Consider the following 15,000-nt stretch of genomic DNA (forward strand, 5'->3'; position numbering starts at 1 on the left):
GACAGAGAAAAACTCTGACCAGGGTGGGAATTGAATATATGGCCTTGGATATATGGCCTTGTATGATCTCTAACATAGTGTTTAAATATGCTTTAAATACAATTTCAATAGCTCTCTAAAATAGCATTTACATAGCAAAAAAATACACTGTTTTTATTTATTTATTTATTTTTTATTTTTTTTAATATCAAAAAACACAAAAAAAAAACAGAGTTTCACAAGACTAACATAGTTCTAACGCTACTTACACTCCTAAAAATGAGAAGACAAAACAAAAAAAAGAATAAAAGGAAACCAAATTACATACAGCACTGAACATAACGAGCCGCGACTAAACGGAAGTTCAAATATTCGAAAGGATGGTTGCTACGGGATGATGACCTCATTATCCAGCTTAGTGTACATCATCACTTCAACACCTCTTTGGTGTCACTAAATGTACAAACGTTTTGTATTGTGAGGTAGTGAAGCCTGGTTATTTTAATATAATGGACAGTATCGGCTTTGTCAGGTCTTTGATTTCATGTAATACGGTATTTCTGCGTAAGCAGAAGCGGGAAAATTTACTTTCCCTTGATCGAGTGCAGCGATGGATGCCTTCGAATTTCTCAAATGGCTAATTAATTGATGCACTAGCTCTTCTATAACTCATCAAAGGCAATGGTTTCTTCTCAACGGAAAGATTTGCGGCGCCCTCAATTTTTGGAAAACGTATGTCAAGGAGCCCTGTGGTAGCAAATTTTCCAGTGGAATTTGCCTTGGTTCCTGTCGAGAACTTGAAAAATGGCGGGAGTTTCGAACGACCATCGATACTGCAAGACAATATAGAGTAGCCATCGCATCTTCGTTTGGAGTGATTTCTGTCATCCTCCAGCAGAAATTTAAAGAGCGCGAAAAATTGGAAAGTATGCGTGGATTGTCAATGCCCTAAATTCACTTCAAATCGATGGAGAGCGCAATGAAATTTAAAGCGCGATCGACTCAGGAAGCTACTACCAACTACGATGATCTTGATTGTGGGCAGGGAGCGGTTGAAGAAATTCATAACGTGAAATTTTAACACTGGAGGCCATGAGGTCGCCGGATCTGATTAATCAGGTTACCTTTTGTGAGGATGTGGTTCAGGAAGCAAGGTTCAAGTTGTAATAACATGTTTTTTTTTTTTCGTTGTTTCACAGTAATTGTTCTAGGGCAATTTGTCTATCCTTTCTGGTTCACACAATCTGAAGTCATGGTATTCAGCTCTTGTAATTTTTCATGAGCTTATGTGGGATATATAACATGTTTACTTATTTTTATTTGATATTCACTATGAATTGTACCAAAATTAGAGTAATATCTGAGTTCCACTGGGATATATAACATGTTTAGTAATTCTTTTTTGACCTTTGCCGTTCATCAAGACCAATGTTGTGTATCTTTTCTGGTTCACCCAAGCTGAAGTCCTGGCATTTGGTGTCATCCCTGAGCACATCTGAGATATGCAAATATTTATCACAATTTTACATGTAAACTTGACAGCCACCATCTTCGAATTTTTACGAACTGACGCTTGATTCAAACCCTGTACAAATTAAGAAAAGTAAAACCTTCAATTGATCAACATAATTTGTGAAACGTACAACCAAATCTTCATTCTTCATTGGAAACTTTGTGCTATTTATTTACTCGACAACTTGCTGAGAATTTTGGCTGGCGTCACTGATGCTTGCCGAGATTAACCTGGTTTCCATACGATCTGCAATGTCAGGTCCGCGATTGTTTAATTTAAAACAAAACTTGTGGAGGTAATAAAGTTTAATGCGCCTCAGAAAAAGTGAAACGTGGAGACGGAAATTATCGAAAAGTTACAGTTAACAGTCAAAGAAGCGCACAGGCGGTACAACAACGTCTTTTTGCATACTGTAAGCTTACGTGTTTGTATATCAAACAACAGACCAGCATAAGATCAGGTTTTTACTACATGTTCTTTGGCGACACAAGGTCATTATTTTATTGACAATGCAATTGCCGTTTCCAGTTTAATACCACGATCTTCGTTCAAATTTTCTTTCTCGTTTTGTTGTCTAAGATCGATTTACAGATAGAAGGGAAAGTTTGTCTAGTGTATTTGAGATCGTCTGCGACTCGTCTGTCGCAGGCAGCTTAGTTACCATTACTCGCTACGCGTACGCGAAATTAAAAGATTTCGCGTAGTGGAGTCTCCTAAATTTATACCAAAAATTTCCGCTTCATTGACTCTCGCGCGACGCGAATCGCGTTGCGCAGGACGCAATTCCGATCGCGCGGTAACTTACATTTGAGCGGTACTGTAACATTATTTGTTTCTTTAACATGCTATCCTTTCTGGTTCACCCAGGCATCACATTGTGTGTGATGCCTGAGTGCTTCTGGGATTATAACAGGTTTTTTTTTTCTTTTCTTAGAAAAATTCACTTTTAACTAGGCTATAATGTTATCTATCCTTTCTGGTTCACCCAGGCTGAAGTCCTGGCATTCTGTGTGATGCCTGAGTGCTTCCGGGATATATAACATGTTTGCTTTTTTCTTCTTTTAAGAAAAATTCACTTTTAACTAGGCTCTAATGTTGTCTATCCTTTCTGGTTCACCCAGGCTGAAGTCCTGGCATTGTATATGATGCCTGAGTGCTTCTGGGATATCTTACAGGTTTTGTTTCTTTTCTTTAAGAAAAATTCCCTTTTAACTAGGCTATAATGTCATCTATCCTTTCTGGTTCACCCAGGTTGAAGTCCTGGCATTCTGTGTGATGCCTGAGTGCTTCTGGGATATCTTACAGGTTTTGTTTCTTTTCTTTGAAAAATTCACTTTTAACTAGGCTATAATGTTATCTATCCTTTCTGGTTCACCCAGGCTGAAGTCCTGGCATTGTATATGATGCCTGAGTGCTTCTGAGATATATAACAGGTTTTAATTCTTTTCTTTGAAAATTTAACTTTTAACTAACCTATTATAATGTTATCTATAATCCTTTCTGGTTCATCCAGGCTGAAGTCCTGGCATTCTGTGTGATGCCTGAGTGCTTCTGGGATATATAACATGATTTGTTTGTTTTCTTTAAGAAAAATTCACTTTTAACTAGGCTATAATGTCATCTATCCTTTCTGGTTCACCCAGGTTGAAGTCCTGGCATTCTGTGTGATGCCTGAGTGCTTCTGCGATATGTTACAGGTTTTGTTTCTTTTCTTAGAAAAATTCACTTTTAACTAGGCTATAATGTTATCTATCCTTTCTGCTTCACCCAGGCTGAAGTCCTGGCATTGTGTGTGATGCCTGAGTGCTTCTGAGATATATAACAGGTTTTAATTCTTTTCTTTGAAAATTTCACTTTTAACTAAGCTATTATAATGTTATCTATCCTTTCTGGTTCATCCAGGCTGAAGTCCTGGCATTCTGCGTGATGCCTGAGTGCTTCTGGGATATATAACATGTTTTGTTTCTTTCCTTTAAGAAAAATTCACTTTTAACTAGGCTATAGCACTGTGTTATCTATCCTTTCTGGTTCACCCAGGCTGAAGTCCTGGCATTCTGTGTGATGCCTGAGTGCTTCTGGGATATGTAACAGGTTTTAATTTTTTTCTTTGAAAAATTCACTTTTAACTAAGCTATAATGTTATCTATCCTTTCTGGCTCACCCAGGCTGAAGTCCTGGCATTCTGTGTGATGCCTGAGTGCTTGTGGGACACATAACATGTTTTGTTTCTTTTCTTTGAAAAATTCACTCTTAACTTATTAAGCTATAATGTTATCTATCCTTTCTGTTTCACTCAGGGTGAAGTCCTGGCCTTCTGTACGGTGCCAGAGCTCTTCTGGGATATATACTATGTTCCATAATGTGAACATACTTAGCCTTTTATATATTTGTACACATTTGAGAAAATTTGTTAATTTATTCTTTTCTAAATATATTTTAATTTCAATAGGGTCCCCAATTAACTCAGTTTTCTATAGTTAATCCATGGAGTTTTCATTGAAGTACATGTCAGTGTCAGTGACGTTCGTACTAGCCCGGAAGTGTTGCGCTTTGTTTTTGGTGACGATTGTTTACAGTTTCAGCGTCATTAATTTCCTTTAATTATTACGTACAGTCCAGATCTTCTATAGCGGACAGCTTGACTTACGAGCACCAAAAACAAAAAAAAACAAAAAAAAACACAAACAAAACAGTTTAATTCAACTTCCATGTATACAAGCTCCGTATTCTCACATTCCCGTAAGCAGCCAGCTCAATTACAATATATCTCCTTCCCAAGGGTTTCCAATCTCTTGGAACATTGAATTTGGAACATTTTTTGCCAAGGTTTTTGTCAAGTTACCAGAACAATAACTTAAATCAACTTTTGTTTAATAGTATTGATTGCCAGTGTTACCAACAACTCTATTTTGATTTGTTCACAGACTCAGTGGAACTACGTAACGTAGGGCCTGTTTGTAGTATCCGCTCGCCAAGATCTCAACCTGAGCCGGCAATCCTCTCTGAAAAAATTTTCATGAACGTCCCATTTGCCATCAGCCTGGCTGCTTGATCAGTTTATTTTGGATTTGTTAGTTCTAGACTCATCTCACAGAGCTTAAATGGACCTATATTTCGAATTAAAAAATATGTACATCTTTTATTATTTTCTTAACTTTGAAGGAAATCTCAAGTTTTATATGTCACTATTGAACGTATTTCCCTTTATTTTAATCGAGAAAAATCAGTGGAAAGGACGCCCGAGATTCTTTCTGACCTGAATTCTCGGGAGATGGTGAAACCGCTGATGGTCTTGGATTTTCCTGACATATAAAAAATATCGTCAGAATCCTTTGTAATCGTGTTACTGAAACACGGAGAGTGCTTTTTCTCATCGCTATTTTAAGGGCTGGTGTCAATGTACATCTTTTTACTTTATCCCTTTCCTTTAATTGACTTAACGCCCTCAGATGATGACATGATTCCGTGAAAGTTGACGCCTCAAACAAATTGCGATGATAGATTAATGGAATACAATGGGAATGAAATGTTGCAAGGAACTTGGCATCCAGTTGAGATACAGGAGTTTTACTCCCGTTTCTCAGCTGGATGCATGCCCCAGCCTTTTTTTGGTTGCTAAGAGCGCGCGACTCGTTATGAAAAGTACATACTCTACACTAAGTTACATGAATCATTACACTAACTACAAGAGTTCGGGAGACGTTAATATTGTTTCGGTACCGGCTACTGCTCTATCATTGGAAGCAATGGATTCCACTTTTCCTAATGAAAGTTTAACTTATTATTTTTTCTCGCAATGAAGCGTTCGGATTCGAAAATTCTTTTAAACTTGGCAACTAGTGATGCTAAACATAATGCTTTCTTGATTAGTTTACTACGATATATGAAAAATTTACTTTCAAGGATAATAATTATAGTTAAGTAGGACACCTCCATGTGATGAGCCTAAAATTCCGAATAAAATGTCTTTAATTTCGAAAGAATTAACAGTTATTTTTATGAGTTAATTAAGCAATTCTTTCAATTCGCCCCAAAAACAACGTACTTTAACACAATAGAAGAGGAGGTGTTCTAAAGTCTCCATTTCATTTCCGCAGAAATCACACAGAGGAGATTCGACTTTTTTAAACTTAAACAACATGTCGTTTGTATACAATATTCTGTTTAATATTTTGTATTGGAATTCCCTTAGCTTTGTGTCCAAGGTAGTTTCGTAACGCAGTAAATATATTTTTCCCCAATCTAACTGAAAGGTATTTGTGTTGAAAATTTCGTTGTATTTCTTTTGTGCTGTTGGCGAGTTGGATATTTTGGAAATAAGACTATCATAGATTTCTTTTGAGTGGAGCTTCTCCAAGTTAGTAATTTTTCCTTTAATATGCAAATAAAAGTCACCTGGAATTATATTTCTCGTATTTAAAGAGACAGAGAGTTTATTTATTAATTAAAAATACATCATGTTTACCTCTAGGTTTCATACATTTGTCACCCAATCCAATGAAGATATGTAGTATTATGCATGTACGGGAATTTTACACCAGCCCTGTATTTCACGTTTTGATTACTCAATAACTCTGAGCCTAACAAGATATGAAAGATAATACCTTCAGTAAATGTTGCCAGTACTGCAGTCAGCTTGGTCAAACCAGTTTCCTGCAAGAGGTCAGAATAGAAGCATTTGAGTAGTTTCTTGTGTGACAGTGTTAGTTGTGGTACTGTTCAGTCATTACAATGTTGACCGACTACTAAAGGAAAAGCTTAACAAATACAGAAGATGGAAATGAAAACAAATAAGTTGCCATAAACGGAGAAGTTGGACAAAGTGAAAGCACTAAGGATGCAATTACCAATAGATCACTTCTGAAATATAACATTCACAAAGTCACATTTAAAAAGTAAGAAGTAGTACTTACAGTACTCATCACGTTTGTTGGAACCCTCAACCCTGTCTTCCCCCTCCTTCAATATTGATTTCACAACTACTAGCAGTCCCCCAAACAATTCTTACACAACAATGAATTGGGACAAGGGAGAAACAGGATACATGTAAGCTGCAATCTTGTAACACAATAAATCTAGACCATTTGTTATTAAGAGTTCCAACTAAATGTGTCCGGTGTTGTAGCTAAAATTTTAGCTGTGGAAATCAATAACATGAACCAATCCTAGAGCAAGCACTGGGTCACAATTTTCTCATAGATCTTTAGTTACATCAATGAGCCTCTGCGTTATTGCTCAATTATCAATAATAATGGCTCCCTCGCACTACCACCTCCCTAGTTATTTTTATAGGGAATCCCTACCCTTCTTTAAGGTGGATACGCCAGTTCCAAAGCTTTCAAGTAAAATTCTTATTAGAAGGTTTGGCACTACAATGCAATTATTGCTGAACCAGATGCGGCCATAATTGTGACGTAATAGGTCACCGTGGCAATGGGAAAGCCCTGTAATTACACCCTTTATTTTGTCTTTAGTCACTTTCGTTGATACCCATTTTATATTTCTGTTAAGTGATCAGAAGGCTAAGAGGAAACTTTCGGCAAAGTTTAAAAAAACCCTGTACAGCAGATTCAGAGCCACTTTAATAAATCTGTGATTTTTTTAAGGTGATTCTGATTCTGCAGGACAGATCTTTTTAAAAGTTTGCAGAAAGTTTCATCTTGGCCTTCTGATCACTTTCCAGCAATAAAAAATTGGGGTCAATGAGTTTGTTTTTGAGATATGAGAAACTAAAGCCAAAATATAGGGCGTTTTTGCCGGGCTTTCCCATTGCCAAGGTAACTTATTACATCACAATGATGACTCATCTTGCTCAGCAATAATCTGTGTTACCATAACAATGCTGTTACATGATACAGTGTGTTGACTGCCAATTTTTCTAAAGAGAGTGTCTCTTCATTGAAGTGTTGAAACTCAAAGTTCCCTTAAATGACTGTTAATGAATTCTATATATAAACGTTAAGTTTTTTTGTTTTAGTTTTGTTGCCATTTTTTTTAAATTTTGGGATTATCTAGTTTGCTCTGCAGTCAACACCTTGCAGCCAATGGGATGTAACATCATTTCTGATAACATAATAATATTATCATTATCAACTTGAAGACAGGTACATAAATTACCAGGTAGTTACCATAACTGCCTATCAGCATGACTGTAGCCCTCTTTGACCTTCTTAACAAAAGCATCCCTCAAGACACTGCAAAAACATTGTTTTATCAACAAACATTAATAAGAAGGGACTTTTTAAAACATTTAGCCATAAAAAATATTGCGAAAAAACTTTCCTTAAAAACTTTCAAGAAATTTTGTAAAAATGGTTAAAAAATACACAACATTCACGTTAAAATTGTCAAACATCGGCGAAAATGCTATTTTAAACATATTTTTATTATCCTTGCTGCTTCGAAATGCGCCAAACATACCGTTTTAATCATCACTCCACGTATTCTTATTCCGGAATAGGGTCAATCGAATGCGCCCTAAATGTAATACAGAAAGAAAAAGAACGTCAGTGCTGTGAACCACACCTGTGGAGAAAAAAAAACAATATCAACAATAACAATTATCGTCGTCATCCTTAGCAGTAGGCGAGACGCCATATGTCCTTGTCCTCTATCAACAATACCAATATGAAGAATCGAGTAGAAATGAATATCTACAATATTAATTATTAAACAGTTCAGTTCAGTTCGATCGCTTTCACTCCAAAAAGCAACTAACTAACAAACCAACAAACCGACTAACCCACAAACCAACAAACCTCAGCCAGCAATGCGGCTTTAAACCAACTGCTTCTCGGTCTGCCTCTGCTTCTGCTCTCCGGCACCTTCTATCTTTCTCAGACTTTACTTGTCCTGTTCCTCTTTTGTCAACTCCGCCGGCACTCAGCTTTTCCGTTTTCCTTTTCACTAAAGAGTCGTACAGTAATATTCTCCTCGCTCGTTCCTCCACCGTAGACAAAGGGGTTTTGCCTTGATGTACGGTTGGGGTCTGCTAAAGACTTTCAGCATTGACTGTTTGAGCATTTCTGCCCTCCACTTTCTTCTAAAATTGGCCTCTTGTCAACAAACCTTCTATATCTAACATCTATATATAGTTAATTAATTTATTCAAATTACGACTACAAGCAATGACTACATTACAACACTAAGAAATTCTGTAACACTAAATCGGATAATGCATAATACCCTAGGGAATCGTACAATTGGTAATTAACACTCACACTAACGAACAAGACGAGTGGCTAAAACTATCTACAAACTGGTGACAAAAAAATAATTACGTGACAGTATGAATATTCTATAAATACAAAAAAACAATAGTTCATTAAGAAAAAAGGTAACAAAAATATGCTGCAAGCTAAACAAAGAGTTTAGCACTGATGGAGGCCTAGCCTTAACACTCAGTGAGTGTTAAGGCTAGGCCTCACTTCTTTGAATTTGGTAAACAAGGCAGTCAAATTTCCCATGGCATTTCTTAAGAACATGAAATTGGTCCTCATTAAGAAGATTTTTGTCACCGTGCACTTCCACTAACCTTAGGTACAGTAGAAAATGAAGTAGTACTCAGTTCTAACATAATTAAAGTACAAAACAGTAATTTAAAGAGACTTGAAAACCTTATGCATTCTTTACAGTTCAGTTGACTATCAAAATGCAAAATGCACATGATGGGCATGTAACGCTATTGTTTTTGCTAATTGACCCTATTTTTTTGTGGCATTCTCGTAGCTGTCATCATTGTCCTTTCTTACGGTACCTATAATTGTTTTAGATTTCTCTCTGCTTACCGGTAACACCACTGGCAGACACCTTTACTTGTCAATTAATGGGGGCCTGACTTCAGGAGTGAATGAGGTAATCGGCCTTCATTTAACATATTAAATAAAAGCATGTTAACCAACCACCATTTCATTTACCTGTCAGATGGGTCTGGGATAATGATCCCACTATACATAACAACCAGGCTCCACTAACTGACAATCATCACAGTTTATTGCTGAAAGCACAAATTTAAAATAAAGAATTAATGTTGAGTAGTTTGATGTCAATGCATGGGCAAAAAAATGATGTGTATTCATTCCCAGCAAGCAAAGTTTCAATACAGTACCTGAGAATGAATAACATTGAAGAACTTTCATAATTTCCAATCTCACGCTCAGATCTTCCATGAATTCTAAAACTCTAAAATCGCAATAAAACAAGGTGAATATTTCACTTGGAAATTAATATCAACAGTTGACTTCCATTTTATTTTCCCTTCATCATGATCGAACAAAAATTGAAAAAGATGATTTAAATAATACGACAGTAGCTAACCTCGACAAGTGTGCGAGCAACCTCACTTTTTTCAACCAAACTTCTGTTGTAAGCTGACATAGAGACTTGAAAACCTAGAAATACATCAAGGGCTGATTACAGACATGCATAGTAATATTATAATACTAATTCAGATTGATCTGCAAATAATATAATTTAATAATAGCTTTAGTATAATTACATACTTTAGGTGATTATTGAAAATTCTCTGCAGTGATTGGCTGTCCTTGAGGTGATTATTACGCCATACTCACCTAAGCAGTTTTTCAAAATGGCCGCAAGCCATTTTATTAATGTGACGGATGAAGAAATTAATTGCTTTAAAGAAAAAGCTTATTTTTCAATATAATTTAATAATAGCTTTTAGTATACATGTACATGTATATATTTATCTGAAACTGTTGATACATGTAATTACATACGTAAGGTGATTATTGAAAATTCTCTGCACTGATTGGCTGTCCTTGAGGTGATTATTACGCCATACTCACCTAAGCAGTTTTTCAAAATGTCCGCAAGCCATTTTATTAATGTAACGGATGAAGAAATTAACTGCTTTAAAGAAAAAGCATATTTTTCAATATAATTTAATAATAGCTTTTAGTATACATGTACATGTATATATTTATCGGAAACTGTTGATACAATCATGTAATTACCCGTACGAAAATTCTAGGTGAGACGCGGGCGAGATTTGGGCCATAAAAAGTCTCGCTGATGAGCGATACAGAGCATGACGATAATCAGCCTGACAGGAGTAATAAAAATTGAACGATAAATGAGCGAGAATGGAGCGGAACATTTGTACTACTCTGACATTTGGACGATATTTTGAGCGATAAACGGGCGAGATTCAGATCATAAAAAACCAAAAAAATCACACTAATGAACGATACATTTTTATGGGCGTGACGTTAGTTTATGGCTTATAATTTCGGGCGTTATGAAAACTAAGACCTAAGACCTGGTCTTAGCTTTCGCAGTATGAAAACTACGACCCCATTCTTAGTTTTCGTAGTATGAAAACTTATAAAATCTTAGACCCTTTGTTAATAGTGGTAATTAAACAGACACAACACCATGATAAGCTTGAATGTTGCGCGACAGAAAAAAAAGTGGCATTTATTGGCACGGAAACTAAAGATAGGGTCTTTCGGATAACCAGAAACTCAGTCTGTTAACCCTTTGGTTATAGCAAGAGTCCATGTCTTGGTTGTAGCCACTAAAAATGTGATACACACATTTTTCTGTCAGTGCACACCTTCCAGTTTCAACAAGTCCACAATTTAGCCGGAAGTCACGCAAACAGTAAACGGATGCCCGTAGATGGTCAATTTTATTATGATGCCTGATAAGTGACTGAATATTTTTACATGTAAGACACAAGGGAGTTTCTGTAAGTTTTTCTGTATTAAATTTTGTCTAACTCACAAGCTTATTTCTCAGCTTATTACAATGAGGATATGAAGTATCATCTGTCAGGGGGTGAGGGTACATCGTGCTATCCTAGTACTTTAACGCATTATTTATAAGAAACATTGAAATCAGTATAAACAGAAACAAAACAGGCCATAATTGAAACTATGCCTACTTTAATAGTACTGTTCCATTATAAATTATAAACTAGAAAATCCCCCGACACTCCCCCCCCACCCCCATAGACAGTACCACTGTTTTTTGTTTGCGTGACTTATGGCGACATTGTGGACTTGTTTTGATACTGGAAGCAGAATACCTGTAACAAATGTGTATCGACAAAATAATTCTTGTATCACATTTTTAGTGGTTACAACCAAAGGGTTAACAGACTGAATTTATCCTTATTCGAAAGATCCTACCTTTAGTTTCCGAGCCAATAAGTAAGCGAACGATTCTCCACCGAGACCAACTCCAGTAAACATGACTCTTGTCATCATTGCGTGGACAATCATGTAAGACGGAAACATGTTTCAGTTTAAGATAACTTAAATAAAAAGAATGTACCAGCTTTTAGCATAGAGCAAAATGCGACTGAAGTCATTCAAAGTGTCCATAATAAGATAGGCATGTTAGTAGCCAGGTTTCCACAGAGTGATCTGTGATCGAATAGCAAGGTGTTCGTTAGTTTCTCATTTATTTTAAATCTTCATACATTAAAATCTATTTCATAAAAGAGAAGAATGTGTCCGACAATATTAATTAGAGCAAATAAATGCTATTTTAATCTGGTCGGTTAGTGTCCTAAATGGGAAGAAAAAGCTCTGCATCTGAAACGCGCGCCAAAAGCGGTTACAAATATTTAATTATCGGTTAGCCAAAACTCAAACATTGCTCTGCCCTCTTAAAGGTTTTCCGTCCAGAGACAAGCACTTCCTATCATTAAAAATATATATTTAATTATCATCCTCTGTTTTGGGCAAGCAGGATAATGCTGTCTTGAGGTAGAGAGATTGCTTCTCCTGAATGTGCTAAGCTACATTGTATTTGAACTTACCTCTCCGGATACGGTGGGTATCACGCTAAATGTATCACCTGGAAAAAATATGATCGATTTCTACGAATCTTTTCTTATCGAATAACAAGTGGGGTCACTTATGTATCGAATAACAAGTGAGCAGCCTGAGTTTCACCGATAATACAGCGTGACAAATGTCTCGTTACAGCGGCGTAAATAAATAAACTGGGTTTTCACTTTTTCTCGCTCACTCACACCACACTATCCGCGATAATCAAACCAGACTAATGTCTGGCTCAGTCGCACAAGCGTGACAAAATGGTTGTCTCGCTTTGTCTCCCTCAGTTCTTGCCTTAAAAACAGCTTTATGGCCCGAATCGGGCCCGACTCTCACTCAGTCAGGCCACAAATTTTCGTACGGGTACATACTTTAGGTGATTATTGAAAATTCTCTGCAGTGATTGGCTGTCCTTGAGGTGATTATTACGCTATACTCACCTAAGCAGTTTTTCAAAATGGCCGCAAGCCATTTTATTAATGTGACGGATGAAGAAATTAATTGCTTTGAAGAAAAAGCATATTATTATACAACTATTCACCTCAAGCTCAGTGAACATATGTAACAAAATACACCACATACCAACCTGGGTGCGTGGAAAATGGAGACCCTACCATAATTCAAAAGAGATACAGTACTGTTCAAAGGTAAGTTGACAGCCACTCGCGAGTCGCGAAACTGGACTTGAGACTCGATTCTCGATCCTCGAAAATTTCGAGAATCGAGTCTCGAGTCGAGTTTCGCAACTCGCGAGTTGAGTCTTTCGAGTTTCGAGTCAAGAAAAATAATGAGCTTGATGCTTGACTGATCTCTCGAGAAATAAATTAGACAAGCAAAGCGCACTTTGTGTGTTGTACATGCGTCGAAAAAGCGAGTCGGATATCAAGTGCGAGTAGTTCTGTTGATGAAATATGCACACAGTTCCCGTCGCTCGTTTCCTCAAAGGATCAATGAATAATCTGTTGCAATCATTTACAAAACGGCTCTCTTCACAATCGACTTGAACATGCTAAGCTTGACTTAAAAGTTAAAACCTAAAGCTTTCTTTACTCTGGTAATAAACGTTATCGATCGTTGATTTTAAGCAAAGAGAATGTAATATTAATGTTAGTTAATACCTTGAGCAAGCGATCTCAAATTTACGAAGTTGTGAATTTTTTCAACGGTTTTCCCATCGCATTATTGGTCATATTGGTAAATCACGATTGGTTGTGTTAAATAAAGTGAGGTTGCCTGGTAAGGCAGTTGCACTACGAGCATATAAATGTTCCAAGTAAAAGTTTCGCTAACGTTGACATATGCAAATTTCACTTTGCGGATGAAGTTTCCCTCAAGCAGATGTCACACAATGCTTTGACTTTCGATTACAGTTTATTTCAATTATTCTTGGTTTTCACGTGACGTCATCAAAACTAAAAAATAAGGAATTATCAATCCTTTTGAGATTTTAGTTTAGTTAGTTATTAGAACAACTGAAGACTTGTCTTTTCACAAATTTTCAGTTTGATAGGGTTTTTCGTCTTGTAATAAAGCAAGGTTGAATTTCTAAGCTTTTGCGTGACACAATATTAAAATTGAGGTCGAGAATGCTATCACGTAAGCTAAAAAAGTGACTTAACCGCTGAGATTTTGCAATCTGAACAGTCCTTGTGTGAGAATAAGTACTCACATAGATGTTTATGAGCCCTCAGAAGACAACTACTGGCTTTTTATAGCAAAACTCAATGACATGTTTTTGTCAGCTTCCAGCCGCCATATTTGTGCCCCTGAGAGGGACACAAACATGGCGTCTCCATACAAAGCCTTATAAATTTGAGTAAAACATTTCTTCGAATATCTCCTACACGAAACATCGCACAGGTCTACCTGAACCTTTGTGAGACTGTTTCAATATTCATTTTCTTTTATCTCTTTGATTCTTGGATTTATTTGTTGAATGGTTTTGATGATGGTGTGACAGTGAAAACCGGCAATTTTACCTACTTATGAAATCACCAGAGAATATTTCTAAAGTAAGAAGAATAGCTTCCAGTGTGTAGGAACGAATCAGACACTGCAGGCATATTTACAAGTGCTCAAAAATGTAATTGTAGAAGTACTCGCGCAAGCCTGACGGTCTGCTTTGGTTCGTTTCAATCCACTGCCTCTTCACTTTACAATACTTCGTTTTTGAAAAATAATGGTTGCACGATTTGTGTCAGTTCATGCGCATGGTAAATGTACCTGACAAGTTTTCATACAACAAACGAATGAAGATTTTCACGTTTACTCAATTGTGCTGTGGTGTTGGCTTAATACAGCAGTAAATGAATAATTGCGTATACCCGTGCGAGTTTTTAGAGCATGTTATATTTTCTCTTTCGATTCTCTTGACATCCAAAACAAGCAAGCAGAATTGCGACCATAACTGACCATTCGTCTTTTGATGATTTTGATGATAAAGTTTCAATTCAGCTTTTGTCACGATGGGGAAGACGCGGTAGTATTCGGAATTCCAGTTTGTTGATATTACAACGCCAACTTTCGAACGAGGCCCCTTTTTACTCTGATAAATTACATGTCCGTGGTCATTTTGCTAGTTTGTGACTGGGTTTGTACCTGGGGAACAAATCGGAGACTCGTGTATTTTTTTCAGATCAAGTGAATAAGATCGCGACGTTATTTTTCTACATGCCGAAGGATAATGAAGATATTTTTTTC

At 36.6% G+C, this 15,000-nt stretch overlaps 1 pseudogene; it reads right to left on the bottom strand.

Annotated features, from left to right (window-relative positions):
- LOC137988464 (cilia- and flagella-associated protein 69-like) overlaps window positions 1-15,000 on the bottom strand; it is a 50,545-nt pseudogene that overhangs the window by 28,694 nt on the left and 6,851 nt on the right.

This window comes from Montipora foliosa, unplaced genomic scaffold, assembly GCF_036669935.1.
Source record: "Montipora foliosa isolate CH-2021 unplaced genomic scaffold, ASM3666993v2 scaffold_420, whole genome shotgun sequence".
Taxonomy (NCBI): Eukaryota; Metazoa; Cnidaria; class Anthozoa; order Scleractinia; family Acroporidae; genus Montipora; species Montipora foliosa.